Source organism: Galeopterus variegatus, unplaced genomic scaffold (genome assembly GCF_000696425.1).
Source record: "Galeopterus variegatus unplaced genomic scaffold, G_variegatus-3.0.2 Scaffold963, whole genome shotgun sequence".
NCBI classification, from domain to species: domain Eukaryota; kingdom Metazoa; phylum Chordata; class Mammalia; order Dermoptera; family Cynocephalidae; genus Galeopterus; species Galeopterus variegatus.
The window spans coordinates 453,624-462,719 of record NW_007727074.1 but is presented as its reverse complement, the minus strand read 5'-3'; positions in this window follow the sequence as shown (position 1 = coordinate 462,719).

Below are 9,096 nucleotides of genomic sequence, written 5' to 3'. Positions count from 1 at the left end.
AACCAGGCATGCTGCTAAAAGTAATAACATATGGGCCGAGCCCGTGGCGCACTTGGGAGAGTGCGGTGCTGGGAGCGCAGCAGCTCTCCCACCGCGGGTTCGGATCCTATATAGGGATGACCGGTGTGCTCACTGGCTGAGCGCAGTGTGGCCGGTCTCAAAAAGGACAAAAAAAAAAAAAAAAGTAATAACATATATATCTTTCTAAATCCATCTTAGATGTTACATAAGGGGTTTTTTTGTTTGTTTTCCAAATTTTATCTAAATAGAATGGACTTTTATATGAAAAAAATCTTTAAAATTATACTTAGTGAATCGTAAGCTGAGATAAAGTTAATACAACTTCTCTCTGGCTTGGGACAATATCCTGAGTTCCTTGGCTTACGATTTATGGCTTTTGATCTCTGGGGCCATTTAAAGGGACAGTGAGCCTTGCTTCAGCTGCCACAGGAAGTTTGCACTCCACCGTGAGCATGGAAAAAGAAAGCAGTTGTGTAAATTCTGCATACATATTTCCCATGATGTTTACTTGATCGGTAATGAAAGTTCTCAGAGGTTATGCTCCAACCACATAGAGTTGAAAAGATGAACTTTTAAGTGCCAACCCTAAAGACGGATGTGAAGGAGTTATAATACTGGTACCTGAGCTCTTTAAAATCAGGAGCAGTACCTCATTTATCTTTGTATCTCCAACCATGGCATATTGTCTATCTGAATCAATGAATATATAACTGTTATTTAACTTTATGTACTTAAAACCATTGAAATTTGACTTCGGAAGAAAATCACCAGCCTCTGAGGGAAAGATACCTCATTTATCTTTGTATCTCCAACCATGGCATATTGTCTATCTGAATCAATGAATATATAACTGTTATTTAACTTCATGTACTTAAAACCATTGAAATTTGACTTCGGAAGAAAATCACCAGCCTCTGAGGGAAAGATTTACAAAATCAACTCCTGTCAATGATTACAAATGCAATAAATCTGGATCTCTCATCTGGAATCAAATGGTGGATGAATTTGATGAGCTCCTGTGATTATAAACTAAGCTAATTATTACACGTGGCTTCGTAGACAACAGTCCCATGACAGTCCTGAGCTATCTAATCTTGAGCTTTTCCATTTCTTCCTTTACTGTTTCTATTCTACTTCAGATAACAACCGCATGAAGAATGTTGACAATGGAAGTTTCCTTTAATTGATATTCAAGATCTCATTTAGCTCAGAACTTTATTATTTAGAAAGAACATGTAGCCAATACTGACTGTGATCTTGTTCCATTGGTATGTATCTACAGATTAAAGACAGCTGTCCTTCCCTTTCTGTTGAGGAAGTGCTTCCTGTCACTCATTTTCTCCATAACCTCAGATAAGTCTTCACTGGTTTAATGACAATAAGCATTCTCATCTTACCGTGACATGATGTTCAGAAAAAAAAGTTTAAAATCTTTTACATAAAAGAGGAAGATGAAAGCTTTGAAAAGGGGGAAAATCTATACTTACCACAAGTACTTTTATCATGAATTTTCTGATCCTGATTTGATTAAAATCTCAACATAAAGATTGCAACAATATAGATTTCCCTAAGGTTTAATTGTTCATTTCACTGAATGTTGCATGACAAAAACCTCAAGGTGGGGCAGAAAATGTGGTAGAGCGGAAGGAGAAGTTAAGGACTGAGCTGCTTTGCAGATAAGAGTATTCAAAAGTGAACAGCCGATTTGAGAAGAAGCAAAAACCACAGAACAGAGTACCACGTAGTCTTTCTGCTCACTTTGTTTCACAAAATCATTAAGACTCTTCCTACTGTCCTCTCCCACCTCTTCTCTCTTTTTATTTATTTCACAAATGCTACTGGGATAGGTAACCTGATCCAACTCTGAAGAACTCAGGGGAGGAAGGGAAACCTTCTACCTGAGCAGTTTTTCCATCCCTGATATGCGTGAGAAATGAAGATATCGTTATTGTCTACCATGCTTGGAATCGGAAGATTGTTTGGGGTCCTCTTCCTAACCCTACATCTGGGCATCTGGGGCATCCACGGTAAGTCACCTACTTAGATTATTTCTGGTTTTATTTCTCAGGGGATTTTGGAGTCAATATTTTCCCTTGCTGAACTCAGCAGGGTGTGATGTTTATACCAAGTGGGTATTGGTAGATGAAACCAAGCAGTTAGATTTGCTCACAGAAGACACAGTAGGACACAAACCAAATTGGAACAGGTATTCACCTGCCTAAATAGTAGGCACTGCATCTGTAGCTTGGCCGGTTTTCTTAAAAACGTGCTGACGGTAAGAAAAGAGAACTGAGCAGATGTTATAAAAAGTTAAGTAGAAATTTATCACTATTACTAGCAAAATGCTCTGGCTGCCATTCTGATGGTGAATAAATAACCTGATCTTTCCAAACTGAGTCCAGCAAAGTTGGGTAGGATAGGTGTTGAATAACTGGGCTGATGCCTGTTTCCATGGTTACTCTTGGATAATATGATCTCTAAATAAAATCTCTATACTTGCCTCAGTGGAGTGTGTGCCTTAAGAATACTGGATGAGAAAATGCTGAGAAATATAAGAGCAGACATTCTGTCATTGCTTCTATTTTGTTGAAAGGTATTGGTTCCCACTTCGTTGTCAACTAAACATAGAAAATATATTGGGTTCTGCATAGATAACATTTTGCCACCTCGGCAAAGACTTAATGCAGGCAAAAAAGGCAATTCCTTCTTTATTGTGAGGCCACCTTGCTCCCTTACATTAACATAGGGACCCATATATTGTAAAGGGGAAAGATCCGTAAATGGCTAGCAGATATTTCTGATTTCTCAGTTCTGAAATTAAATATTCTGTCTCATTATCCCCCATAGGCACATGTTTATCAGTTTGTGTGCTACGGTTTTAAATTAGAAAATATGATCACTGAGGTCCTATAGGAAGTCATCTTCAGTTCTATAACTGTGTGATTGAAATATGCCTCTATGATGCCAGGATGGCACACAGTCAGGTGCAGAGTAAAATTCTCCCCAGTCATCCAAGAATTTTTATCTTTGTAAGTATTTGGTATTAAGTTGACTAGGTACTTAGATGGTTTACTTAATTTTTCACCTTTCATCAGATACCCACAGTCACATACCTACTACTAGAGTCAAATATTATTAAACAGAATTTATCTCAATTTGAAGGGTACACAAACTACTCTAAGTGAAATGAGGGAAAACTATTTCCAGTGCTACACCACATTAGGATGAGATAGCACTTCTATTCCTCCTCCCAATGTGCTGTGACCTGGTGCTTACAAAAACAGACTTTGATGGTAGAACTGGGTTCATTGACTGGCTCTGCCAATTAGTGTGTAACTCTGGTTAATTTCATATCTTCTCTTCTCTTTACTTTCCTCATTTGCAAAATAGAGATAATAATTGTACATAAATTATGGGCCTATTGTGAAAACTGTAAGTGCAATAATATGGGTAAAGTGCCTAGCATAGTAAATGCACATAATAGAAGCTCTATAAATGTTAATGGTATTTTTGCTAATATTTTTTTCACCAAGCAATCCCCACAAAATTCAATTAAATTGGAAATTTTAACATTATCTTTTAAAATAGTTGAGGTTTTAAAGTTTAAATGAATAAGTAAAATTTATTGTGCGTTATATTTAGCCCCAAAATATAGTGAATCAAATTATTTGGAAAATGAAATGGAAAGACTTAAACAATGTATTGATCAGGTATCTTATATAGCAGTTGATATTATGAATGACAACATTAATTGCATTAAATTAAGGATACACATTTAGATAAGAAACATTTAGTGCAATTTGTTCTCCCAGACAGAGCTAATGGCTCCATTCTTTCTTTTTTTTTTCCTTTTTTGTCTTTTTTACTCACCGGTAACAGGATCACAACCCTCGGTGTCGCACCCGTACCGGGGACCGGCAACGGGATCGCAACCCTCAGTGTTGCGCCCACACCACGCTCAGCCAGTGAGCGGGAACCGATCTCCACATGGGATCCGAACCCTTGGCGGGAGCGCCACCACACTCCCAAGCGGTGCACTCTCCAGTGGGCCACCAGGCCGGCCCATGGCTCCATTCTTTAAAACCACATTAATTATAACCTTTATATTTTGAGGATTTTCTTGTGATTTACTCAATTACTGAATTCTTTACACTAACACATTTTCAAAGTGTGTAAACACCATTTTTGAAGCTCTCCTCCACCTCAGCACCCCCACTTCAAAGCAGTGTGAGATCCGTGTGCTTGCTTCTTCCTAGGAGTGAGGCTGCACCTATAACATGGTTGGAAAAAAAGATAGTCTTCTCTACAAATTTCCTTTTAAGGTTCTTCTTTATAACAAAAGTATACTTGCTTGCTTTTTGTGTTTCTCAAAGAAATTAGAGGGAAATCTGCCGTGGTATCTGGCACATGATTTCTGTCCTGATGAAAGTAATAAAAGCTTCAATACCTTCCCTTCATGGCAGATCGTGCTGGCAAGAAGTAGGCTGCAGGTGGAAGCATCCCTGTCAGTTGCCTGAACCATTTGTCTTAGGCCCTGGATGACTTGTTCAGTTGAGGATCAGCTGAGGATTCCACCTCCAGGCAGGCAGTAGTACTGAAGTTCATTCAGGACACCACTTGGCACTATACAAGTATATGATCCAAAATAAAGGCAATAGGAAATCTTTGATTGATCACTGGTTATTGTGATAAAAAATCCTAATTTGGTGCAGTGTGGGAAAGACACCTATAGTTTGGTTCCTTTGAGAACATGGTGGTTAGGACCATGCCTCCATGTGGGTCTTGCCTGTGTCCTCTTTCTTCTTTATTGTGATGATTCAGTTTGGTACATGGATCAGCTTTAAAATGCCATACTCCACATCCCACACAGATTGTGTTGCTGTACCACACACTGGCCATATCCTTGGGTCAGAGCAGACATACCAGGGCAGACCGTGCTCAGTATCTGTCTGTCATTTCTTGAAGTTTAGGTTTTGTAGCAGTGTCTTTATCAGGCTTATTTCTATGGCTCCTGCTATTTGTCTCTTTGACTCAAGCACTTGGTGGATTGCTAGAGGCAGAACTCTGTCTTCTGACAAATGCCTGTGTATTGTTACTACAAAAATGCCTGCCACATGTTACATAAATATCTAGGAATGCATTCTGCAGCTACCGAATTTCTTGGACGAGGGCATGATAAGATTAACCCCTGTGTTAGCCTTGAATTGACGTCACTGTCACTGAGAAGCTCTCTAATTTATTGTTGCTTCCTCTGTCCCACTATCAAAACTTCCTCTATGGTAATGTTAAAGTCAAAAGCTGTTTATTTTGCCTCATTGGGGACTTTTCTACTTAATTCCCATTATTTGTGAGTTTCACCTTTACTTAGAGTTCAGAATTGTGGAAAGTAAAATGCTCATAGGCATTTGTAATCAGGTCCAAAAGATAAAATGAACCTTTGCTTTGTTCCTTGGAGAAGCAGAGTGGTGTAGTGGTTAAGATCAGGGACTCTAGAGCCAGACTGCCCAGATTATTATCCCATGTCTGCAATGTACCGGTTCTATGACTATGGCCTCTTTGGTTCTCAGTTTCCTTATCTGAAACATAGGAAAATAATGCTATTGACCTTATAGGGTTGTTGTGACTATTAAGTGCATCAGTTCTGTAAAACACTTAGAACTGTGCTTGGTATACCATAAGTGCTATGTAAGTTTTGCTGATAATTCTTTTTTTTTTTTAGCTTAATAGTTCCCTTGAAGTAGCACTGGGAGATGAACTTTTATTTGGAATTAACAAAAGTCTTCCATAAATAACTCTTTTTGTAATTATCTACTATCATCCCCAGTTGCCAAGGAATGGTAGTACCATTTGAGAGTTATACAACTTGAGTCACACAGTGATGATGAATCGTATCATATGCAATTGACTTCACTTGTCTAATATTTTTGATTCCCTCACTTCAAAATAAGCTTATTATTATGTACCTCTCTGGTATGCTCTCATAGTTATGGATCCTGATTTACAAGTTTATTTCTTTGGAAGAAGCAGCTTGTATGCATGTGTCTGTGTGTACATGTGCAGGGGTGTCATTGTTAGTATGCTTAGAATCTAACCATGTGCAATCTGAGATTCACTTTGAGCAGAGTCCAGGAGAGTGTTAAAGGGGCCATCTAGACCAGTCATAGGAAAACACTAGTTTAGCTGGTGGAACTCTCCAACTCTTCTTTTCCTCCTTCCTGCTAGCTGTATTATGAGCACAACTTGGAACTCACACACGTCACAAACGGCCTATTGTCCAGGAGCTGGCTTTGAGGGAGGCTGGGGCATTTAGATTTTAGACTGACGTCATGTCCTCATTTCATTTTCCTCTATATTAGAAGAGGAAAGCAAATGAACATTGGAGGACAATTGGCTGTTTCTGTCCACATAGATATTGTTAAGTATCTTCTAGGGCTTTGGAAATGCCAATGAATCTCAATGTTATCTCTGCAATAGAATGTATCAGGAATATGAGGAAATATCTGGGAAGAAAGTGGAGGTGGACTTTCTCTGTGCCTTGCCAATCATAACACATAACCCACACTCACTCTGAGTATCACAAGTAAACACCCTTCCGCTGAAGGCAATATTTAGAAATACTCATATTGGTTTCTCATAAAAATGCCAGATGCTATCGTTGATGCTACTATCAACAGTTCCTAAGGTATGCTTTCTGCTGTTGCTTTTCTTTCTGAAGCCCTGGGATCAAGGTGGAGGACCTAGGATCTGTGAAGGACAGGGCCCACCTTTACCAGGCAATTAAAGTCTCCTGTGATCAGAATTATTCTCTAAATTGTCGACGTGAATCATTGTTCTTTAGGACTCATTAAATTGGCTAAAAACTTTTGCTAGTCAAAAGAGATAATTACGTGCTGGCCAATTAACATTGCACCAGAAACTCATCCTTGTCACAAGGAGTGGACAGAGCTCTAAGGAATGGCATGCATGTGAGTCCTCTGGCCTGGAGAGGTCAGTGGCCAATAGGGTAGAACCACAAGGAGACATTTGTCACTTGGTAGAGATGTAATGAAGAAGTACTGAGAGCATGCTTGGAAAATTTTCCAAAGGCAAAGTTTTTTTATTTCCCGGTTTTGATCAAGGCCAGCCTTGATCATTAGTATAATTCTGTAGTATTTCCTTTCTCATATAAAAGAAGGACATTTTTATATGGGATATATTGCCTTTTCTATCTCTATTAGATTTGGTTGCCTGATGTATTGTGTTAGTCCATTCCTGTTGCTATATTATAACACAATACCTGAAACTGTGCAATTTATAAAGAAATGAAATTTATTTCTTACAGTTTTGGAGGCTGGGAAGTCCAACATCCAGATTAGATTTGGTTGCCTGATGTATTGTGTTAGTCCATTCCTGTTGCTATATTATAACACAATACCTGAAACTGTGTAATTTATAAAGAAATGAAATTTATTTCTTACAGTTTTGGAGGCTGGGAAGTCCAACATCCAGGGACATATCTGATGAGGGCTTTCTTCTGGGTTGGAACTCTCTGCAGAGTCTCATAGCAAGTATGGGCTGAGCAAGAGTGAATCAGCTTCCTCACTCGCTCTCCTTATAAAGCCATCAGAAACCGTGTCCATTACACAATGAATGGATCAATCCATTCAGGAGGGTACAATCCTCACAGTCTAATCACCTCTTAAAGCCTCCACCTCCATTACTGTAATAGAATTTCCCACCCTCTTAACACTGTTACAGTGAGGATTAAGTTTCTAGTACATGAACTTTTGGGGGACACATTTGACCCATAGCATGTATATTCCAGTTATTATGCACTGCTGCAGGTCCCTATGAAGGCAGTTGGGAGTAACTTTTCAGAGCCAAACCTCTTGGGGAAGACCTTCTGGGTTTCCATCTTGTTTCTGCCATTCTTGGGCTTGATAGCTTTGGACAATTACTCAACTTCTGTGTCACTTTCCTAAATTCATCCTATCATCAAATATAATAATACCTGTCATTTACTGCTGTTGTTATGAGCCAAGCATAGTGCTAAGAACTTTTCCTGTATGTTTCATTTACTTTCACAACAACCCTGCTTGCTGGGGAAGAGCTTGTGCTTTGGAGTTAGCCAGGCCTGGATTCAAATCCTGACCTTGTCTCTTCCTTTCACTAGCTGGTGGCCTTGGGCAAGTGGATTATCTTCTATAATACCCACTTTCCTCAACTTAAAAATAAAGATAATAATAGTAACTACTTCATAAAATTGTTGTGTGGATCAAATGAAACAATATATATATATGGTAGTTAAAAGTACCAAGCACATAACAAGAACTCAAAAAATATTGGTCATATCCCTATTTTTCTCTTGTCAAGATAAATTTAGGATGAGACTACAGCACACATAGATAATGCAAGGTGTGGTGTGCTTGTGGGCAAGTGGCACTGAATGTGTAGCAGTGATTCTGGAGGTGATCTCCCAAATGTGACTTAAACTGTCTATGTGCTATTTGACCTGATGACCTCTAAAGAACTCTGCTTGTTTTATCCGTAAATATCTCAAAAAGAGGAAATGGCACAGGTATTTTGTAAGCTTTGTTAAGTGTTAGAAAAAAGCTATGGCAAATACTAGAATGAATGTTTTTAGGCAAAACAATTTCAGAACTATCCAAAAATAGATAAAACCAAGAGATAAATTTGCTTAAAGTCTTAAATTGTTCAATACAACTAGATTGAAGAGGTAGTCTTCAAATTTTCCCCTAAAATAGTCATATCACACTAACTGAGAAATTCTAACTCTAGAAGAAATTGCTTCAAAGTGTACCAAATAAATACCATATAAAAGGAAACCTAAAGAAAGTTTTCACAAACAAATATAAAAAGGTATATTTGGAAAAAGGGGATTTTTAAGAGGAAACAGTAATAGAAGATGATCGTGAAAATCTTCTCAGTTTTCGTGTTTCATGGTCTTTGTTCTTTAAGTAATGGGAATAAATATAGATTCATACCATGTGTATTCTTGGTGTGAAATTAATTCTTTCCTGTTCCATTTCTGCTGGGGGAGCTTTATAGTGTGTGTGTATGTGTGTTCGAAAGGGA